At 42.2% G+C, this 23,736-nt stretch overlaps 1 long non-coding RNA gene across 1 annotated transcript; it reads left to right on the top strand.

Moving 5' to 3' along the window:
• Positions 1 to 18: 18 nt before the first annotated feature.
• Positions 19 to 23,111, top strand: LOC115566857 (uncharacterized). The gene is made up of 2 exons (XR_003981086.1): positions 19 to 88; positions 19,459 to 23,111. It is a non-coding gene; the product is annotated as an uncharacterized LOC115566857 (long non-coding RNA).
• The last annotated feature ends 625 nt before the right edge of the window (positions 23,112 to 23,736 follow it).

Below are 23,736 nucleotides of genomic sequence, written 5' to 3'. Positions count from 1 at the left end.
CCTCCTGCTTTACTGCAGATTTCCGAGGCTTGCAGCCAGCAGCGTCGCGAGTCTCTAGGCTGAATTTTTGTATAAATGGACGCACAAGGTTAGATTCTAGTTGTCGTGGTTGTGTTTGTTCATCATGTTATGTATCTATGTAACATCAGAATATCGTGGATTTGTGTGGGTTCGTGCATGTGCTAAGCACCCATGGATGTCTCATCGGTCGTGTTGGTCCCGTCATGAGCATGTTGTGCACCTCCATATGTCACTTCAGCAGTGGGCCTGGGTGCAGCAGACAGAGGAGACAGCCACACGGTCACAGTGTGTGTGTGTGTGTGTGAGAGAGAGAGAGAGAGAAAGAGAAATGCAGCTACAAAAAGAAATGGGGGTAATTAAGGTAACACTGCACATCAGGGGCAGCAACCTGCAACCTGACTGCAAGTGCATCAGCAGGTGAGCAGTTCTGAACATGCAAAGTCAGCAGATTGAGCTGATGGGCTCGATAAGTGTGAACTAGATGCAAAGTAGCCCAAAGAATGAAACCTGACTAGTTCCAGCCCTATAATTTGGGGTCTCAGGAGCTGAATGTATGTGTTGGACATTTATGAGGGCACTTGTGAGACATTTTACACTGCTGACATGTTTTATTGACAAGTGCAGCAAGTACCAACACACACTGGAAGAAAAACGAACTAGTCCAACAAACCAGACTGCATTCTTTAAATGCCAGACAGACAGAAAGTGAGAGGGACGGAAATTACAGACAGGAGATGGCGAGGGACGCATATCAAGGGCAGTGTGGATAAAGAGGAGGAAAATGGATAGATGGACAGATTGTTTATTTTTCTGTTATAGTAAGAGAACAAGGGATTCACAGACAGAGAGCGTGAAAGAGAAAAAGACGGAGGACATGCGAGAGGAAGCTGGCTCAAATGCAGCAGCGAGTTGCCATTGCAGGCCTTTGGTCAGGTTTTCTTTTCTTTTTTTTTACCTCTGTGCTTTTTCACTGAAGGGACGATGCAGCAGTGAGAGCACGAACACAGAGTCACTGAGTTGCATACGCACACACACATACATACACACGCCATGCATGCGTGCAAAGCCATGCCTGATTTACAAGGCAAAGCTGAGAGTCATTCCTGCCGTCCCTGCAGCAGATTGTTTCCATGCCTCACTGCCTTCCTTGCTGCAGGCCCAGACGATGACCACGCAAGCACCATGAAACCCCAGAGCATCAGGACAGGGTTAGCTCAGGGTTGGAGGACAGTCAGCTACAACTGTCTTCAAACATGCTGCTTCGCTGCAGTAGGTTTTATTATTCAAGCTGTGGCTGAAATACTGCTGATGACTAAAAAAAAAAAAGACGTGGCACACATTGAAATTTAGCAGTGACTAATCATGTTTGTGGTTATTTGGTGTTGTTGTAACCTTCCTGAACTACCAGATGGGTGGAGTGGAGTTTCAAGCACACATTCTGTTCCCAGTGTGGCACATCCCACCCGTTCAGCACTCACAGGATGGGAAGGATGTCACTTACATTAACGCTTTTGCCAAATCTGGTTTCTGAAGAACTCTTTGCTCGACTTCCAGGAAGGGCCGTCAAATGCGTGTAAACTAAGATGAATGTTGGCTGTTTACAATCCTCTCTTCTGCTTGCGGGCGGCCAGCACTATTTGGAAGTTTCCCTGCTCACACTATGAAAAGCAATGAGATTTATTCATATGTAATACACAGCATGTGTTCATATCAGACTGTATATGGACAATCGGTTTTCAAAAGCGTGATACAGCTGAAATATACACACCAGCACAGCAACATGAATAAATATTGGGGACATTAGACGTTTCTAACAATACAAAATAGTCAGTTTGTTTTAAATTACGTGGAACAGTGCCGACAAATGTAGAGATGGGTGTTAGGGTTGAATTAAAGCGTATGTGATATATTTGTATTGAAACAAGTGTTAAATAGCTCTGTATTGCAACATTAATCACCGTCATTTTGGTCAGTAACCCATGTCTCTCCTTCTTTGCTCATGCAGTAGAACAGAAAAGAAAACTTTCTAGTATCCCTGCCCACTTTATCCAATCAGGACTGAGAACTCTATTAAGAGGCGGTCCTGGCTGCTTGTGAATGCACAGAGAGCAGGAACCTCCTGTCCGGTGATTCGCTAACTGCAAAACGGACAGGAAGGTAGCTAATAAAAAAACAAGATGACAATTCTTAAATTAGCTTTAAGCACTTGTAGTTTCTGTGCTGTCTTCATCAAAGGTGTCGGTGTATAGTTTGAAGATGAAAGAATTCTGCGGAAGCAAGCCTGGGTGGGATGATAGAGCAGTCTTTATTGAAACAGATCTCAAGCCTGCGTCCGAACCAGTATGGCCACACTGGGTGTTCTCAAATTCTGGCCATAGTAATGCCCAATGCTTTGCCCTTTGCTCTACCATAAATCCTATCGAGCTGTCGATCTCAGGAAATCTACAAAGTACCACCACCTAACTTTCATTGCTTGTGCAGGCCTTTTTAGAGTCCATTCACCCACGCCTACCTTCTTCCTCCATTTGGTCACTTTAGTGGATCTATCCAATAAGCGAAAGGGGAGTTGACCTATCTCCACTCCATCTGGAATAGCTCATCTTCTTTAAATCACCTGACCCTACTGGTGTCACTTCTTACCCCCTAAAGTTGACCGGATCATCTCTCTGACCCTCCATGGAAATGCATATGCTTGAACATCTCCAAACATCTGGCACGAGGGCCAAATTCAGTTAACCTTTAACGCACACACAGAGCTGATAAAGGGCTCCGAGGGCTCTTGGACATGTAAACCCAAAGATCGCCACGTTCCCACACTCACCATCAAGAAAAACAACTTGTCACCGTTAAATCATAGCTCAGAATGTGGAGCTGAACAGACACCTCACAATACAAGAGATTTACCAAATGACAGAAACACCAAAGATATTCAAAAGCCTTTCAGTAAAAAAACATTTTTTAGGGCTGCTCAATATGGGAAAGAAAATCAGATTGTTATTCTTTTGACACATATTCTGATTGAGATATGATTCACGATTAGTTGGAGTGATAATTCTTGCATCAGAACAGTCCTTTACACTGAAAACAACCCCTATTAAAATCATGATGTTGTGACACAGTAACAAACATGTTGTCTCTCACCTGGAGAAGAAGCTTTGTAGACCAGGACATCGCTGCAGCGCCACAGTACCACATATAATAAAACAAAATGTACTGTCTGTGATTCTGATATCCCTTCACTGCAATTTTGATAATATTTTGATTAACTGTGCGGCCCTACAGTTTGCTGAAGCCCATAATGTTTGATGTTTTTATGACTGTAAGAGATCAGGGTTTAATCCGATCTGTTAGTCTGTTAGTCTGCTTTAAGGCTGCAACATAAACAAAAATGTCTGTTTTCCTCTCACTGTCAGCTAATTTCTTTCATGCATTCTGATTTATATATTAAATCTGTGCATCACAGAAGTACAAAGACGTGGGTGCTGCAAAAGGAAATGTGCAGTAAGGATTAACGGAGAGAATCTGATCCTGAAGCCCTCACTGCTGCCCACGGGGGTGACTTTGTCACCGTGGTGGTGCTGCTGATAAAGTTTTTTTCAATCTCATCCCAACCAAAATGGCCGCCAGTGGTATCCTTTCTTAACCTCTGTCATACCTTCATGTTTCTCACTCCTTCCTGCCCCACACCACCCCATGCCTCCCCGTCTTGCAGTACAAGAAAGGAGGGGAGGGAAAAATCCCCCAATTCTCGGTCTCCACAGCAACAGCAGTCAGATGACCTTGTCTCCGACTTGTTCTGCTGAGTCAGAAATGGAGGGATGGGTGAGGGGGATGCGGTGAGGAGAACAGAAGAACAGCAGGGAGGAAGACAGAGCATGAGAGAGAGAGAGAGAGAGAGAGAGAGATATGACACAGACAGAAAAAGGGGGTACACATTGTTACTATAACCGACTCCGGCTTGTTTGGACAGTGCTGTGTCATACTAATTAACATGCAGCTGATTGTGTGTCTTGAAGAGTAGCCATTCACACAGGACTCAGCCAAGATGGGGACAAAGGGCCCTGTGGATGTGTGACACTGTGCGTAGTCAGTGATCCGGAAAAGTATGATGTTATGGTATGAGTCAGAGCTGCAGATGAATATTGTATATCATGAGGTTTTAGTGTCATAGGCCATGTGCGTATGGTGGAGGAAAACTTAAATAAAGTGAGCAGCATGTGATTGTGCATCTATAAATACATACACTCAATGGCCAACGGGGTGTTGTTATATATGTTGTTGTATTGTTACAGTTGCTCTTCTAGGAAGGCTTTTCACAAGATTTTGCCTCCTGGTGCCAGGGATTTGATCCCATCCAGCCAATTAAGCACTACGTGAGGTCAGGTCCTGGTGTGCAGTCAGAATTTCAGTTCATCCCAACATTGTCCCATGGGGATAAAGGTCACAGTTCTACGCATGCCAAATTTAAAATAAACCATTTCCTTAGGGACCCTGTTTTATTTGTGGCGAAATGCCCTGTTGAAAACAGAAAGGACCTTACTGAAGCTGTAGATAGACACTGTTGGGACTGCTTTATGCTATAGCACAAAATGGCAGGGCCAGTCATTTTAAACCAGGGCCCTATTTTTACATAACTTGGTGTCTAAATGACTCATAGGTGGAAACAGTTTTTTGCCACTGACAGGCTCAGATTGTTCAAAAGGGGACTGTCGTGGAGATACACCCTCTACTGAGTGCCATTTTAGGTTGTTTGTGTTATTTGTTGGTTAAATTGGTTAGTTTGGATCTGAATTGACGTGTTCGAAAATCTTAAAGAGAATGATTTAATTGCTGTTTCTGGTTTAACAAAAAGGTCTATCTCTATAGTGGTCCTCTCCATCAATGTTTTCAGACCTTTAAAACAACAATCTGAGCCTGTCAGCTTTTTGCCCATAATCATTACAATGCAGCCCTTTCAGCCCATTTTGCAACTGCTGGCTGAGGTGATCCACTGGACCAGTTACAAATCTTGCACTGGTTAGTCATTAGGATTCCAAAATAGATCCCAAAACGTGTACCCAGGTTTAAGAATACAAGAATTAGCCTCTAATATTTCTCCGCATTTGAACACCAACACCCCCACAGTATGAAAACGGTGCTGTCCACATACATTTGACAACATTATTCATAGACAGACAAAATTAAGGGTTGATTGGGGGTGTACAGTGTCGGTTGTATTTGCGTGCCTGCGTGCCGGTGAATGAGTGGGTGTGTGAAGGTGATCCTGGCTAATCCGGTTTTATAAATGTCTGACATCATCTGCGTTCCACTCACAGTGTCCAGAACAGGGAGAACAGAGGAAAAGAAGCAGAGACAAAGAGAAGAGTGAGAGAAGACAGGAATAAAAAAAAAAGAAAGGGGGGGGGAGGGCTGAGATCGAAGGAGATGGATGATGGACAGGCAGATGGAGTTATGGAGGATGACAGAAGTGAGGCATGAGAAGGGAGGGGTGGGATGACAAGGGGATGAAGAGGACAAGAAATAAGATGGAGATGAAAGAGGAATGAGCCAGGTGGGTGGTGGAAAATTCCTCCAGGACTGAGTGTGGAGGGAGTGACGCGAGACTGTCAATGAAGGTTTACTTATCATGGAATGGCAGATGTGTGATAAAGGGCAAGAGAGGAGAGACGGAGGGAAGGGCAGAGTCAAAACAAGACAACACATGAAACAGTTGAGCTCCTTCAAAATCAGTCTACTCTTTTTATTTTTATTTACCCTTCACACTCAGGGGTGAAACTATATTAAATGTTGACAAATACAGTACCCTTCTTGTTTTTTTCATTATAGTATACCATATTGCAATGTTCCTAACACTTGATTGTCTTTTTTCCTTCACATTTTTTTATTTGACAATAAAGCAGAAATCAAACAGGGCTCCTCAGAACACTGAGACCATGTCCTGTATGTCTTTTTCTATAAATGTGGGGTTTTATAAACCTGGGTCTAGTTAACCTTCTACAGTTCTAAATATAGTAATAGTATTTCATATGTTTTTAACATTCAACGATTTGGGGCCGAATATGTCCAAATTTGACTAGTTTTAGGCCAATAAAAAATACGTGAATCCCTACATCCAACTTGATTCTTTGCCTCAGTAAACAGTCTCCTAATGAATGTATGGTCTCAACCACTAGTTAAAGTTTTCTTCAACACAGCACGATGTTTATTTAGTATATTTTGTTTGCATTTAGCATACAATAGAGAATAAAGCAGCGAATGCTTTAGGGCCATTATTCTCAAACTGTGCCACACTCCCTCGACTGGTATGCAGAGGAATCCCCAAAATATTTTTTGAGTACGACAAAATTTCAAATAAAGATACTGAAGCTGAAATGTCATTCCCATTTTTTTCTGTTGTATTTGTGTTTCACCCTGCTAGCCTACATAGTCATGTTCATGCATACTTCATCCATGAGTCATCACGAGCTAATCTCAAACTGTGAGGTCGAAAGACACAACAAACGTGGGGAAAAGAAACTATCAGGAAGAAAAGTTTGAGCAGCCCTGTTGAAACTGAAGTTGACAACAGTTCAATCAATTTTATTTATGTAAAGCTCAAAATCACAATCACTTTGCGTCAGTGGGCTTTAAGAACAAAAGCTAAAACAAAAAAACAGTGGTGGTGGCAATTTAAAGGTGCACAATGTAGTTTTGGGTAAAGACATTTTAGACAGAAGAGAAAAGATCTTCTTTGAGGGATATAAAATGTTATGCCTAAACAAACTAAATAAACAAACGTTCATTGTTTTCATGACTGAATAAACAGAATAAACAAACTGACCTTAAAGGACAACACAATTTCATACAGTTTGACTTTGTTTATATGTGGCGGACCCTGCCACCTTTCTAGCTAATGTATGTATTCATTTATAGCTAAAACAAATATTTCTGAGTTTGTGTTATTACTTCAATCGTATTTTAGATGTTAAAATTCCAAAATGACATAGTGCCCCTTTAAGCACCACCACTGAAGCATTCAACACATCCTGCTAACGTTAGAAAGCAGTAGAACGGTGCACAACAGTAAGGACGTATATATTTCAGCCTACACACTGTGTAAAATGTTTCAGTGTCGGGTGGCATGTTGGGAATTATAATGTAAGAGGTGCAACAAAGCTAACGGAGAGGTATCAATAAGGACGGTATGTACACACCCACACACCGCTGAGGGAACATCTCATCAACCAAAATAACTGGGATCACCTGTCATGATTCCAGATGAATTTTATTCCTGTCTGTGTAGATATAGATTGGAAACAGCATTTACATATTAATGCTGGGAAATTAAATGCACATAAAATGTAATTTAACAGTTCAATGAATACGTGCAGTGAAAATGAATTATGAAAATACAATTTAGGGGGTACATTGAGAAACTTCATGCCCCTTAGCATTTTAACGTCCTGGCCCTGAATTCCGATAGCCATTTTGTGTCATAGCAGCAAAAGCACACGACATACTAATACATTAACTAAGGCTCCATGTCATCTGACTGTCCCACTAATCCACGCTACACAGATTAGGACTGGGGACGCCTAATGCAACCTTTAATCATGTTATTAACAACACCTGTGCTTTTACTGCTATGACCTGACAAAATGTCTGCCATGAATATTTGAAGAGTAAAATTGCGGACACATATGAAGGAGGAGGGGTGAAGGGTAAGCTCCGTTCTAGAGGAGCACGATCAACATCAGTCCCAGAAAATGATTTGTCCATGTGCAGCCTATAAGAGATATTCTACAATTGATTTGACAGTGAACCCAAATGCACACGTGACTTCAGCTCGGTGTCAGTAAATTCTCTCCCTCTCATTTCCATCCGTACACCTGATTCTAAAGCGTTTCCCCTCCTCCATCCGTCCTCCCTGACCCCTCCTCCTCCTCCTCCTCCCCCTCCTTCTCCTCCTCCTCTCCTAGCTGTCCTTTCAGCACCACCACCACTGCAGCAAAACCCTGCTCCACTCTACCTTTAACACCGTGTTTTCTTTCCCTTTTTTTTTTTTTTACTACTCCACCTACATCTGCGCTACATAACACCACTTACATGCCTTACATGAGCAATCTCCGCGAACAAGAGTACAAAGAATCGTGAAAACCACGCTTGCAATGTGGAGTCACACTGAAATTCTTTTCTGACTTGCCGGATTGTTGAAATGTTCCTTTCTTTTTGTACGAATAGGTTTCGCAGAAAAGCTCACCAGCTGCTAAGTCAGAGGTTTCAATATAACCTCTTTTTAAAAAACAGAGTGATGATTGAAAGATGTCTGAGTGAAACTAAAGAGCATTTAATAAAGTCGCTCAGTCAGCAAGGCCATTAAGAGGCAAACATCCATCCACTTGTTTTTCCATTTTCTGTAACTGCCTTTAAGTAGGTATTTATTGTCACTGTGCACTTAAAGCAAACTCAGACGTCCATTAAGACTTCATAAATGCTAATCTGCTGATATTCTGCTGTTAAAACTTTAAAGGGTACCTGTATCGCTGTGTCTGAATCAAACAAATACTTCAGGAATATTCATTAGACAGCAGACTGTCACTGCCATCAGTTTTTTTTAACCATGGAACAATGTTTTGGCCAATTCTATTGTCTACACAGGGAATTATTGTGCTGTGACGCTGCCCTGTCATTGCTTCAGCGGCTACTGTAAAGAGTGTTTATGACAGGGCATTAAGTTTTATCATTAATGACACATTATCCTACTGATCACTGCTCTTTGTATCACAAAATTAGATGGGATGGGCTTCCTTACTGACAAGAATAAATGATAATCTGATATTTGTCCAGTCTCTTTTGTCAGTTTTATCTGCACGCGGCTGTGTGGTTCTCTGAATGTTTCTGGTTCTCAGGTCTCTGTTGAGAAACGGATCTCAATCAAAACCAGAACACCTGATTAAATAACATGTTATAGCATCTGTGAGCGGATCATTTCATTTGATGTAATTTGTTATTCTTAGAATAGTTATAAAAAAAAAAATGTTAAAAGCCTCGAGGAATGAGCATGAGAAAATCCTCAAGGTTGTTTAACATAAAACATGTTTCCAGTTGCCACGGCTGATGAGACCTCTGCTCAAGTTGATATTAGATGCCAAGCAGCGTATTACACAATGTGACCAAACTCCACCGTGCACGAATACAAATGATAAAAGTTTAACTGTCATGCACTAAAGACTGCAATATAACTGACAGACCAGTGATGAAGATACAGTCAAATACAGTTTGTGCGCTGCAGCAGAGTCCCGAGGAGAGTTCGGTTTCTCAGCTTTAAGTGAGCTTGGGCCCAGAGATAAGAAAATCAACCTATACTAGCCCATTATATTTCATTTCTGTATTTGTGGTCTTATGGAGCTTCTTTACTGGAGAACTGCTGGTCAGTTGGATTCAATTCTAGGATGTGGAAACTGAAGAGTCCAGGAAGTTGTTCACTAATGTGTTGGTAGGCAGACTATTATATCTTTAGACAGAACCAGGCTAGCTGTTTCCCCTGTTTCCAGTCCACAGCTAAGTTAAACCTGAAGCTTCATATTGCCAGTAGAGTTCAATGTTCTCAACTAACTCTCCACAAGAAACTAAAGAATCATGTTTCCCAAAATGTCCCAGAATGGCATAAATCAAAGACTTAAATTCTACAACTTCAAATGAATAGCGCAGGGTTGACCAGTCTCGTATGAAAATATCGAGACAAAATTCTCGAAGTACTTGCCCCGCCATTTGTATCTAATGCCCTCATGTCAAACAGCTTTATAAATGAGGTCACTAGGATGATGGAAAATGGCTTTTGACTACTATGATTACTCAGCAGATTAGCAAATGAGTGTTTCACCTCTGATGGAGACTGATGGACTCTGTAGAACCTATTAAGTTGCGCTCTGAATTTTTTCAGAAAATTTTACTCATTGTTGCGATTTATCGAGCCCCCTCAAATCCTCTTTCCACTCCAGACAGCACATTTTGCCAGATTTGTTCGCTGTGGTGGCCATTTTGCTGACTGTCTATCTGCTCCAGCTGCTCTGAAGCAGTTTGCTTTGTGTGTGTTTTTTTTTTTTTTTCAGGTCTGCTGAGCTTGTAGCGTGTCACGCTCACTTATCGTAAAGGAGTGGGTTTGCTTGGTTCAGACTGTAAGCATGGGTCAGGTGTTTTTTTTTGTGTGTTTTTTTTTCATTGCCTTTGCGCGGTGGCGTATTTGCAGGCAAGGATCCTTTGTCACTCTGATAAGTGACCTGTCGTGTAGAGTGCAGCAAGCAGCACCAACCCTGATTTAGGAGACGGGGGTAGTCTATGAATGTGAGTACGGCAGATATTTTTTCAGCATCTTGTGTCAGCTGAGTGTGTCTTTGGATTCACTGCTGCATGCACATGTGAGCTGCTGCTGCTGATGTGTGTGCGAGTGTGTGTGTGTGTGCGTGCGAGGGAGTACAGTGAGCACCCTCAGGATTGGTGGGAATGATGACAGCGGTGAAGCATAGAGTGAGCCGAGCCATGTGCTTGATGGGGCTGCTGGCCCTTTAATACCTATCAACCAATCAGGCGGGGGATGCTGGGAGCAGGCCGTCCTTGGGAACGACCTTGCAGGGGGGCTGAGGGATGGCGAGAGGGTAAAGAGGGAAGAGCACGCAGAAGGGGATGATGAAGGAGAGTAAAAGAGGGGCTGGTTTAGAGAGTGCAGGGAGGATGGATGAAGATGGAAAAATGAGGAAAATTTATGGCAAGAAGAGATGTAACATGTTTTCATCTCTACCGCAAAAGTAAATTTAGCACCACATGAAACAGAGAGACGGATGCAATAAATAGAAAGGTAGTTTGATGCAGACCGATAGCAGACAGATGAGTGAGAGATAGATAGTTGAGGACACTAAGAGGATTAAAAGTTCAGCTTCGTAGTTCTGCCTCACTCCACCTCTCCGTCTCTTCCCCTCGCTCCCTGTGGAACAGACACGCGGACGTCATCCCGCCCAGATTAAATTGACAGCGTGCCACGCTCGTACTCTTGCATAAGAATTTCTCTGAAAGGAATGAAAGAGGAGGAGGGAGAATAGGGCTCTGAATAGAGAAAAGAGACTAGGATTTCTTAAGACTCTTTGGCCAGCGAAATGAAAAGACTCCTTTATATGAAATGTTGAAACTTAAGAATGATTGCTGACTGTTTGCTGAGAGTGAGAGAAGACGATTGATAGAGCTCTCATGTGGGGGGGGGAGTTAGCTTAGCTTAGCATATAGACTGGAATCAGGGGAAAGAAATGGCCTTTCTCTGTGCAAAGGGTAAAATAAATACATAAATCCACCTATCAGCCCCTTTAATTTATCAATTTAGTTAAAGATAATGTTTTGTTTGTGTAATCTAGACTCATGCACCTTCACTGATACTGAGTCTCATCCCACCCCATAGACACTTTGCTTGTTTGTAATAATTTTACGATGCTCTTATTCAAATGTATTTAAATTTAAATGTATTATTTTAAAAAGTGAACATCTGCTCACTTCTTGGTCAATATACTGCACACTCCATCCTCTTACAACAGTGAACAGCTCTTTTGTTTCACAAAGAGATATATTTAAAGCACCATTATGTAACTTGGTTTTTACCTTAAAATAACAGCTCCCCAATCATTTTGACAGCACAGTGTCTTGTAATAGGGTGAATTGTCTCTGTCTCAGCCACTCCGCCCTCCCATCACTTGTTTCTGCACTATGTAACTTCAGTGAGAGCGTAGGATAGGATTCCAATTTATCTATGATTCTTGACTTTTGTTCCTCGTCATATTTCTTGTATGTGAAAATACACTTCAAGTTGAGTGAGTGACGAGGCCTCTAAAGACATTCTTTCATCCAATATTCAGTATAAGTTGATTATAAACTAGTTAATCTCGACAACAGCGTCACGATGTGTTCATTTGCAGAGAGCCAAGTACGGTCTCCAGGCCTGCTCCGTATGTTGTGTCAGCAGCAGGCACAGTAATGCCGTGGCCCCACCAGATGTGTTGCCGTGTGTGTGGCCCCATTCTGTTACCGATGACAGAGTGAGGATATGTTTGTGTGTGTCTGCCTTTGTGTACATAAGCGATGAATAGTTGCAAAGAAACTAAGGCCCCAGTGTGTCTCTAATATGTTGGTGCATGTGTGCGTCAGCGTATCTACGCATGCACCGTGTGCGTGAGGATGTGTTCCCTAGCCGTGGGACAAGTCGCGCGTGTGTGTGTCTTTGCGTGCTCGTGTGAATGGGGGCCTGCTGCTGCTGCTGTGCCCAATGAGTCACTGTGATGGAGTGCTAGCCCGACGCTACGCTAGCTAGGCAACCTCAGCAATGTTTTCATTAATGCTGCACCCAGTCACCTCAGACATCGGACCCCACCGGTGCCTCCCTTTTTGACCACTCACGTGACAAGTACACTCTCTCACACTCTCTCTCTCTTACACACACACACACACACACACACACACACACGCACACACACTACCACACGTAGAACTAAAAGGTAAAGACTGCAGTGAAATCAATTTGCCTCTATTCTGCTTGCTAACTTTAGTAATTCATTTGTCTTCTCTGAGAGTCTGTCAGCTGTGTGTGCATAAATATCCCTTTGTGTGTGTGTGTGTGTGTCCATGTGTGTGTTTCTGCGTCTCCTGTCCCCTAGGCTTGTCCACGGCATGTGTATTCATGCCCTTATCCTGAGCTCTGTTCTGACAGAAAGAGGCTGCTGTGTGCTCGTTACTGTAAGACTCTCGCAGACACTGTTCCCTCAGTGGGAGTGTGGAGTGTGTATTTGAGTGTGTGTAAGTGACTGGGTAATTGGCTCTCCACTGGCCACTGCCTTGTCCCCTCTGTGCGCACTCACACGTGCGAGTACAAGCTGTAGCCCAAATGTAAGCTGATGGTCTGCCAGAGCCATGTTATCTGTATGGCTTGTACTGTACTGCACTGTACGTATGACATCAACCGTGACTGACGCGCTCGTCATTCAACAGTGACAGGAAGGTGTAGTATTGAATAGTGCAGGGAAACGCTGGCTGTCAGGGTCACCCCCGCCGAGTGACCCTGGAGACTGGAGGAGGTTGCCCTGGCAACTACCAGCCCTCCTCCTTCCCATCCTCTCTTCATTTCGCTCCTCATCACATTACTCATCTGTCACACGCTGCACACAAACATCCACACAAGATGTTCAGAGTACAGGGGCGTTTGTAAAATGCAAGTAGGTAATGCTCCAAACGTTCAGTTGAACAGGCGTACCAGAACCTAAATTAAGGAAGAAGTAGAGGTGATAATGTATGCAATATGCATCACATATGTCTCTACAACACCCTTTCATCTTCTCGAGAACATTGCCTAGCTACACTCCATTTTATCTCTACCTGACGCAGAGAAGCTGGTCTATTCATCACCTCAGGGCTGGACTACTGCAGTGCAGCGCACAGTACTATACCTTGAATTCCTGCCAGGAGCCTCTGGTCTACTGCTGGATATTAATGAGCGAGTGGCTTTACCGCCAATTTGCGGAGCTGTTTATTGACAATAGGAGAGCTCAGAGATTACTTTTTAACGTGTGGGATTAAAATGTGGATTTATCTTCACTCCTGTTATTCAGCCTGACTACAGCAGTGACGTGCAAATGTGACCTCCATTGTGCAGCAATGTTGACTGCTGACTGGACTTACAGGAGAAATGTTCTTTACCTCACAGACCTAATCTTACAGAGAAAAGAATAGAGAGAAGCAGAGTGTCCAAAATTGTTGTAATGTACAATAAAGAAATCTGTTGGGGGTGGATGACAATGTGTGAGTAACCCGAATAACCCCAAATGATGGCACGGCTTATAGTGAATAAACAAGCAAACAACCACCATTGCTCAGGAAAACATATATATACATAAAGGGCCAGCTGTTTTTACACATTTCAATGCTGAATTCCTCCATATTATATCTTTAAAGCTGCAATAAGGAACTACTTTCCATCGTTATTGATTTTGTCAGCCCCTGTGGACAAAAGCAGTGCTTCCACCGCCTTGAGTCTAGTCTAATTTTTGAATGCTAGAACATGCATTTGTTTTAAAAGCATGTGACAGAACGGTGCAACACATTTTTGATACTATTTGTGGCCCAGGATGTAGAGTGGTGTGGTCCACCAATCGGTGGGTCGGTGGTTCAATCTTCATGTCCTTGAGCAAGACACTAAATCCAAATGTACTCCTGGCTCTTCCATCAGTGTGTAATTGTGTATAAATAACCCTCCTGATGAGCAGGTGGAGGTTGTGCAGCACTTTGGGTGGTTACTAAGACTAAAAAAGTCTATTTATCATTTATCTACCAACATACACCTACCCACCCGTCTTCTAGAACTTATGTTCGTTTTGCCATTTGTAGGAATGAGGGTTGATTTTCCAACCTCTTGTCAGACAGCCTCGTGACACATTTGTACCTTTGATTTAGCTCTGTATTGAGAGAAAAATGAGCCTCACTGCTAGCCTCTCCTTCAGGCTGAAAATCCATTTGTTTTATTTATTGTACATAGGCTCTGAATAATTTACGACTCATCTTGCGTGCCCTTGCTTCCAAGATCTTTATGTTGTTGGGTTTTTTTTTTTAGCATTTTTACTACTTTCCTATTAAGCTGTAGCATACTATTAACATTATTATTATTATTGCATTATTTATTGTGTCATTTGCAATGGGAGGAGATCAAATGTCAGCTGGGCAGAAATGCTACATAAGTGCTAATCGCTAAAAAAATGCTAAGTGCTAAAAATAGCTTGAGTTGCAATTTGCACTTTCCTCTCGTGCATGTCACCCCATCTTGTGTCCTCTACAGACTATTCGTTCCCTGCGTCCTCCCCCTCGCTGGGCTCCCTCTCGTCTTCTCTCTCCTCCTTTCGCTCTTCTCCCTCGCGAGCGGACTCAACGGTGAGTCTAATTTTAGCTGTAACGCGTCAGTTACTCTCCACTTTTATTGCCCCAGATATTTTTTCTTCTTACATATGCATTTCTTCACATATGACATCTTGAGTGCGCTGCATGTGTGAACAGATGAGTAATGTGAGGAGGAGGAGGGAGATGAAAGGAAAGGGGGGGATGGGAGGCAGCGAGTCTCCAGGGTTATTTGACTGGGGTGACCCTAACGGCTGATTGGCTAATTCCCTGTCCTCTGAGCCATCCCATGATGCTTAGAGGAAGGTTAGCTCCCAAGGTTATGCATGCCAACACATGGGAGGACATCACACACACACACACACAAACTCACAACATACACAGCCTTATCCTTGGCAAAGCCTAGGGGATCGTCACATTTCCATTTAAACTGCTACAGACATGTTATTACAGCACATCACAGGTCCTTCACATCCTCAAAGGAACAAGGTGAGAAAGGACAGTGTGACTCCACCATAAACAGATGCTCTTAGAGGCAAACATGGGAAAAAATTCAGTATTTTTTTTTGTGCTTCGCTGTCTTTTTGTGTTTTGTATCAGTGAGATTGACGTAAACATGGAACATCTTTGGGTTTTGGACTGGTAACCCTGTGCTTCTTTACGTCAACACCTTTTTCTGACATTTTAGAGCATAAACGAAACAAAAACAAAAACATTCCAAAAATGCAATCATTTGCAAAAAGACACCTGTTTTTAACGACAACAACTGTAGTAATATCCTTCACGTGTTTCAGAATGTACTGAACCTCACCCTGTCCCTGCTTGTCAACGAATAAGCCTATTGAGGATACTTCTTTCACACCCGCTCATGTTACTATCACCTGTTACCAGTGGACCTGTTAACCTCTTAACAGGTGTTTCATGATTCATCATTTCAACAACTTTCCCAGTTTTGTCTTGCTCCTGTCCCAACTAGTTTGAAACGTATCGCTGGCATCAAATTTAGAATAAGCAGATATTTAGATTACAGTACATTTATAAGGTTAAAGATAAAACACGTTGTCTTTTTTTTTTCCTATTTTCACTTTTCTATTCAGGTTTTAAGTGGCGTCCCGATCGTTTTTGGAAGTGGCTTGTGAATTGATCTCAATAGACATTCTATATTTTCAGCTCTAAATAAAAGTGCATTAACATATCCTTCGTTGTTATTATCATTTATATGCTGCAATACATTTAACTGAAATAAAAGTGAGAGTTTCCTCAATAGTTTTTTTCTTGAACATTCAAACCCATTTCATGGTATTTGATGTATGATTAGTCCATCCCCTGATATAAACCATAAAATACAATTGAAAGGACTGGGAGAGTAATGTAGTAACTTGGGCTTTATTTAGGATTTTGTTTTGTTTTGTTTTGTTTTTTGGTTAAACAGAAACAGCTTTGCATTGGATGGCAAAAAATGAATAGTATTTATGTACAAGCCCATATTGAGCACCTGGCAACTCTTATGTTGCACCACTTGTTATGTGCGTCCAGCTGTTTGACTCGTCCTGTTGTATTTGCCACATTATCCAGCCTGCAGACAGTGGCGGTGGCAGAGGTCAATCAGGATTAAGTTCTGCTGTATTACATACTGTTGACCTGCGGTGTGCAACTAATATGAAGATGAATATAAACTCAATCTCTGCCTGACAACAGAACTGAGGAACAGACATGAATATAATCAGGACAGACGTCTCCATGCCCTTGTGACATCTGCTGACTAGGCCTGTAGATTTCATTGATAAATTCCAGCTGTGGTGAGCTGATATCCCTGAGAATTATGGAGGACTGTGGGCGTGGCCGCAGGCTTGATCAAATTGAAACGAACATCTGGACACACCCTGGCAGGCTAACAGGCAGCGCACACACACCCTCACACAACACACACATACACTAACACCTCATTAACTTGAGTAGCTCTTACCCGCAAATAAGTCATCATTCATTAGCGCGTGAGCTAGCACATGCTAACACATCGTGCCACTAAATCAAGGCCTGTTTACTCTGACCGAATGATCAGTCGAGTCATTCATCACTCTGTGAAAACACGCCGTTATTCAAGTGTTTCCCCTGACAGCTATCTGAATGCGTTGGTGAGTGTGTGTCAGAGTGCATGTTAGTGTGTGTGTGTGTGTGTGTGTGTGTGTTCGAGACAGAGAGGTTGCACGTGTGCCCAGAAATGTGATTTGGGATTGAATGGACTAAGGGATGATGGGGAGGGAGGGGTAGTTTGGTCGAGTACCCAAGAGGCACTCAGTCGTTCAAATGTTGTGTCATCGCTGGGGAATGAAACATCTGGCACTGTGGTGGTGTGTTGGCCTTGACTGGCTGGTTTTACTCATTTACTCACTCAGTCACAAACACACATAATCAAGCATAAAGTAACCCCGGCTGATTGGGTCTGTCTGTGTCTCCTAGCAGAGGGCTCGCTCTATTGTAAGTAGTCCAGATTAAACTAATTCTCTGTGTTGTGTCAATTTATTTTAATGAATGGTTCTGGTCTGATTCGAGTGACTTCTTTGGTTGATTTGTTTAAGTTTGGCGGGTGCAGACACTGAAGGATGAATACATGATTGCAGAAACATCATGACTGCAAATGCTTCCTAAAAAGATTGAGAGGTCAGGGAAGGTTTCATCGGTATGACAGTGATGTTAATCATATTTCAGTGGGTTTGACAATCACTAGATCCAACTGAGCAGGTGGATAATGGAAGACAGTGTTAGTTAGACAGCACTCATCAACGAAAGACCAAATGAGGGAATACGCTTTGGAAGAATGGTGTCCCTCAACTACCACAGATCCACAGACTTTACAGAATCGGTGCCAAGCAGAATTAAAGCTATCCTGGCAGCACACAGTAGCCAAACATCTTTAATTTATTACCCATCTGTACCCCAATAACCCACTAGTGTTGTTTGTATGGAAAATGTCCAGCAAGCAAAAGGAGGAGAGTAAAATGTTTGCAGGATGTACTTCGGCAGAACGCATTTGAAATAACTTACAAACATCTGTAAACCAAAAGTTGTCACGGATTAAAATCTCTAGGTATTATTTTCTAATAGCACATCCTTTATAGAACCTTATACGTTGTAACCAGTGGCTTTATTCACGGTTAATACATAATTTATTTACGTTTTTATGGTCCATAATTAGTATGAATAAGAACATTAGAGTTGCCAGATGTAAAACATTGGTCGGTTTGTGCTGTAAACATTCTACTAAAATTTTTTTTTAGCTTTTGCAAATGGAGGCTTAATTTTTAATTAATGAGCATTTGTGGCTGCAAATGTGACTGCTCACTGGGAAGTGGGAACCCCATGAGCGTTTATTAATTTTAGATTATCTTTTGTGGCATTCTTGTCTTGAAATGTCAAAAGCTCCCCCAGCCAAAAACAAACCACAGATATTACAGTTAGCATCTTATTCCTTTAACCATCAGGGCTACCAGGGCTCGCCTGGATTACATTATTAACTGGATTATTACCTAATAGAAAAGTTAAACACCAGCCAAAGGGACTTTACACAACCTGGCAACCCAAATGACATTGGCTCTCTATGCTCATGTCAAATGGAGAGTTAGGTGAAATTTCACAGTTCATTTCTGGAGCGTCACAAAAAAACAGCATTGCAGCATTCTCCCCAACAACTGAAGTAGATGGGGTCTTGTTTGAAAATGTAAAAGAAACAACTAAAAAACAAACATAGAATAGCTCCATGAAGCTCCTCCAGCATAATCCAAGTCCTTGGAAGACCCGAAATCACAAATTGATTTGAAAAGATGACATTTAAACCATTTACAGATGAAAATCTGAAACTGTAGCTGCTAAACTAAAAGTGTCAAGAGCGTCAATCATGTCTAAAACAATCTGGGACTTGGATAAAGCAGGACGACCCTTTTTTTTGGGGGGGGGGGGGGGGTGTCTTTTTAGGTTTAGAAAAAATCTACTTCAGTTGTTTAGGACAATGCTACAGCACTGTTTTGCAGTGAAGCTCCCAAAAAGTCTCATTGATCTAGAAACCTCTCCTGACTACCCATTGGCAATGGCAGTGAGTGGAAAATAACTGAACCTTCATTCCTTGGTGAACTCATCCTTTAAGAAGGCTGTGAGAAATTATCGAAAGCGCTATGTTATTAAATGCACATGTGTTCCCAAGCTCAACAGTGAACCTTCAAGGTCATATATTAGCAAATATTAGTAAATAGCAAAAAGCTAATATTTGTTTTAAATTAAAAAATCAGTCACGACCGTACGCTCTGGTTCAGTGTGGTTTATGACGTCATTGTTCATGTGTGTCAGTTTTTACTGCATGTGATTGATCATCATCATCATACGAGGATGAATTACCACCAAGGATTAATCTAAAGGGTAGTTTCATGACCCCATTATTTGCCACCTCGTCCTGCTGACTGAAGCATATTTCTCCTCTGCTGTAACATGTCCACATGTTGAAAATGACGACAAAAGCTCATAAAACCCTCTCCCCCTCATCCTGGCCAGGTGGAGAACCTCCTTAACAACAGCGTGACAAGAACGTCCACATCTGTGTGCACCATCCCTCTGCCTGCATCTGCAGTGCAGGCCTGGTGGCTGTGATTGGAGGAGAGAGAAGACACACCCCTGTTTGAATGGACAAGAGCTGAGACTCAGCACAACGTGACTGGATTAAGAGGACGCTCATGTTGCTGGGCACGGTGAAAATTACCATTGTTCCTGTTAACTCAAGCACAATAAACGGAAATAAAGAGAACATTAACAGATAAAGGAATGTGGGGAGAAAGGTGTTACTAGGAGGCACTGCAGGTACAGAAGGACATTACAGATAAGCAGAGGAGTGAGGAGAGAAATGTGTAATGTAACAGCCGGTCGGCTACAGAGGGGCTGTTAAGCTGAATGTGTTAGTGTAGTTCTGCCTGACTCATTGATCCTTTTTCTGACTGAGGTCTGTGCACGTTAGAATCTATGATCCCGACCATGACTCTGAAGTACAGCAGCTGAACTGTGCTGTGTATCGATAAATCCATGGTACCGTCTGTGGTGCCAAAGTCACACACAGATTTGTAATCTTTTAATGACTATATCGTAGCCAGTGCACTCAATATTGTAATTTCACCTTCATGATTAAAGTGACAAGGAGCATTATGTCATCACAGAAGAGCATGAGGATCATAGAGACGCACTGCTTGTTGTATTCCCATAATGTTTCTATGATCATTCAGTGGCATCTGCCTGGAAAACAAAATATTTCAAAGTTTCTACAGATATATTTTGAACCCTGGAGTTAGGGTTAGGCTTAGGGCAACCCCCTTGTTAAAAATTAACAAATCACCTACTGGTAAGAGCCACCTGTCTGTCACATTATCCTCTCACACACAGGAAGGATCCTGCACAAGTCAGCATCCCTCTGCCGATAATAACCCGGCTAAGATTGTGGAGAAAAAGCTGTCAGCTGCGACTTCACAGAGATTCGAGCTCACCAAGAAAGATATTTTAAGGGCATGTTGGACATCTCATCGCTTTAAATCAGAAAATGTGGAGACAGTTAAAGCGAGTCATCCAGCAACTACAGAAGAATGATGCAACCTGAGCTGAGAGCATTAAATATTAAGCATCATTTTAAACCAGCTGGCATCACGACCGCCTCGGAGAGACACGCTGCAAATGTCACAAACACACACACACGGTTGCACCCATGCGAATACACTCACTATTCACCTACTAAAGGCAGCACTGAGACCTAATTTGTCTTTTGCCTAATATTTGTATCGTATGTCTCCCAATACTACCAACAAGCATAAACAGTCTTTGATATTATACATTTTATCAGCAATCCATATTGATTTTTTGTAATAAAAAAGATTTTAGGGGGTGACTATGCAGTTTTTTCAGAGGCAACAAATTAGAGGTGAATTCCCCAAAAATAAAACACACAGTTGCTAAATTTAAGATACTTCAGGGTTTTTTGTTTTTGGTTTAGTCTGGTATGAACAGTAGCTTATGGCTAATGCAAGCTAATGTTAGCAAAAGTTGGGTAAATTTCATCTTTGAAACTGCCACCAGTTCACTGAATATACATTTTTTAATAACAAATTTGATAATTTTATATTCATACAGTATATAAATGTGTGAGTTACATCACCACTGCATGTGGGGAAATAAAACTGCTTAGCACACAGACACCTTTGGGTTTATGATGGCTAATGTTAGCAAACTTGAGAAAGAGAGTGACGTTACTTTGTTGCTGACATTACTGAGTAACTTCAGTGCCTTAATGACTAGTCTGTACTTTTGGATAATTTGCTTATTCTTCTGTGCTCGATATTCCAAAAAAACATAGATGTTTATAAAACATAAAATCAAGTACGCAAAAGTCATACTTGAGTAAAAGTAAAGATATCTGGATAAACTATTGGATATGAAAAGGGAGTAGTATAAAGTCTTTTATGTGTAATCTGATGAACTGCTTCCAGTGATGTCACTCAGTTGCTAAGTTGCATTGTGGGTACGGTGGTAAGGCGGCAGTTTTGAAAAGCAGTGCACTCCTGAACTTAACATCGCACTCCTATAACACTGTTGGACTCATCAGAGATACCACCTTTTGTATTCCACGCATTCTTACACCTTACAAAAACCTGGTGCCTACATTACCCACAATGCAACAAAGCCACTGGGTGACATCACTGGAGGCAATTTACAAGATTACAGGCAGCTTCCTCTGGAGCCGCAAAAGGCTTTATACTAATTTTTTTCACATATCTAATAGTAGTCGCTGATACCTTTAAGCACACTTTAATGTGTAAAATCACTATACTCTTAAGTACAGTACTATCAAGTATTTAATGTACTTAGTTACATTTCATCACCGCATACATTTCTTGTGGACATGGTCACTAAATCATTTATGCTACTATGGAAAAAACCTGCCCTTCAAACACAAAGGAGATCATTTTATAACCGGACAGTACGTAGAATTGTGAGTTACGTCACTGGAGGATGCTGAGAAATACTAAACATAATGTAGCTGCTGTCACTATCTGCCAGAGCGGCTCCTGCCTTGGGCATGTGGAGGGCAAAGTGCTGTCATATTGAATACCACTGTAGTACCATTATCAAATCTGTCTGTCCCCGGATGACACTGTTTGTTCTGGGTGAGTTTTCGGTCATGGGGTTGAGTGTGTTTAAATATTACATTTTACCATTGCATCCAAAACCACACTATGCTCCATATTTATTTTGCTTTGATACAAAACACGAGTCTCTCTACATTGCAACACTTCAAGTCTTTGACAGATATTTGTAGCCTTACTCGACTCATTTAAATCGGTCTAAATGCATTTTGCTGCATTTGCCTACATTGCTGTTTTAATACTATAGCATGTAACTTTTTTTGTAAATCATTTTGATGACCAGATGTGTACGTTCTCAAAGTGAGGACCTTGAGAAACATTTAACATACAAATCTGAACCGATGTGAGCCGAGCTGGGCCTCTCCCAGCTGTCCGTTGGCCTTGTCTGCCCTCCACCTTCATCTCCTCTTTAATCCCCAAAGCCTCTCTCTCTCTCTCTCCCTCTCCCTCCTCCGCCTCCTAGCCTGTGCCCGTTATCTACTCCACCCGCTCTATCAGTTCCCCTCTCTTTCCACTCCTCTGCAGACTCGCATGCCTTTCCCATTGCGAGGGCGTCTCGACAGTGACACTCACCATGGTGCCAGCGTTCGTGCCTCCCTCGTCCTCTTGCTCTCCTCTCACACAGTGTGTCCTTCTGGCCTGGTGTTTACAGAATTAGACCCCGTTGAGAGATGATGACGGGATGGAGAAAAATGTAAAAAAAAAAAAAGAGGGGGATAGAGAGAAATGAGGCTGAGAACAGGTGACGAACTTGTGAGTGTTTATCTGACAAGCCAAGGATGTTTAAGTTATAATCTACTCTAACACTACTTTTTTTGCTATCAGCACATGAAAGACTATAGACTCCGTAGGGGTCCAGTCATCCTCTTAAATCCACATGAAGCAGCAGTGCAGCAGCACTGAGCCAAATTCTATTTATTCTCTTTGAAGGGGATATGATCCAACTTTGTCAGATTGCTGCGTAATCTTAACAGTTTGCTTTAATCTGTATTTCTTCGCAGCTCTCAGAATAAACATTCAAGGTCATCAAAGGTGTCCTAAGCCTTGTCAGGCCTGTATCTATAAATGTGTGTGTGTCTGGGTGTACTCACCAACCAAGCCAACAGCATACAGCCAAACATGCTCATCATTGTTATACACATAATGGGCCTGGTTTGTCCGTCAGGTCAGGCTCAAGGAGCACCCAGGATGAAGGTGGATGAATGATGCATGTTTCTTTGAGTGCCTTTAACGTGCCACACTTGTTCTACTGACAGCCAAGGTCACCTGGTTAATCCCTCCTCACCTGCTTTGCTGCGACTCAAATCAGCTGTTTCCTCCATCCCCCCCATCTTTTCTGTCCACCCCGGTTCTCTCAATCCTTCTCCTTTGCCTCTATTTTTAGCCAGCTTAGCAGCATTGAAGGCATGAGAGGTTTATTCTCTGCCTTCTCCCTCACTCATTACCTGGCTGCCGATTCACATAGTCTCTTAATCCCATAATGCTGGAACTGAACAAATCACTGCTAGTTTAAGGGGAAAACATTTTTAAAAAGCGACACAGAGAAGCGTGAGAACAGATTCCCGGTAAAGAATTTGTTCGGATCCTCAAAAATACTTTGGACCCAACCAATTGAGCGTCGTTGTCTCCTGTTTGTCTATCTTTACCTTTG

Source organism: Sparus aurata, chromosome 17, assembly GCF_900880675.1.
Source record: "Sparus aurata chromosome 17, fSpaAur1.1, whole genome shotgun sequence".
In the NCBI taxonomy this organism is placed as follows: domain Eukaryota; kingdom Metazoa; phylum Chordata; class Actinopteri; order Spariformes; family Sparidae; genus Sparus; species Sparus aurata.
Note: the sequence above shows the minus strand (reverse complement) of the source record. Positions and strands in the feature narration are given on the sequence as shown.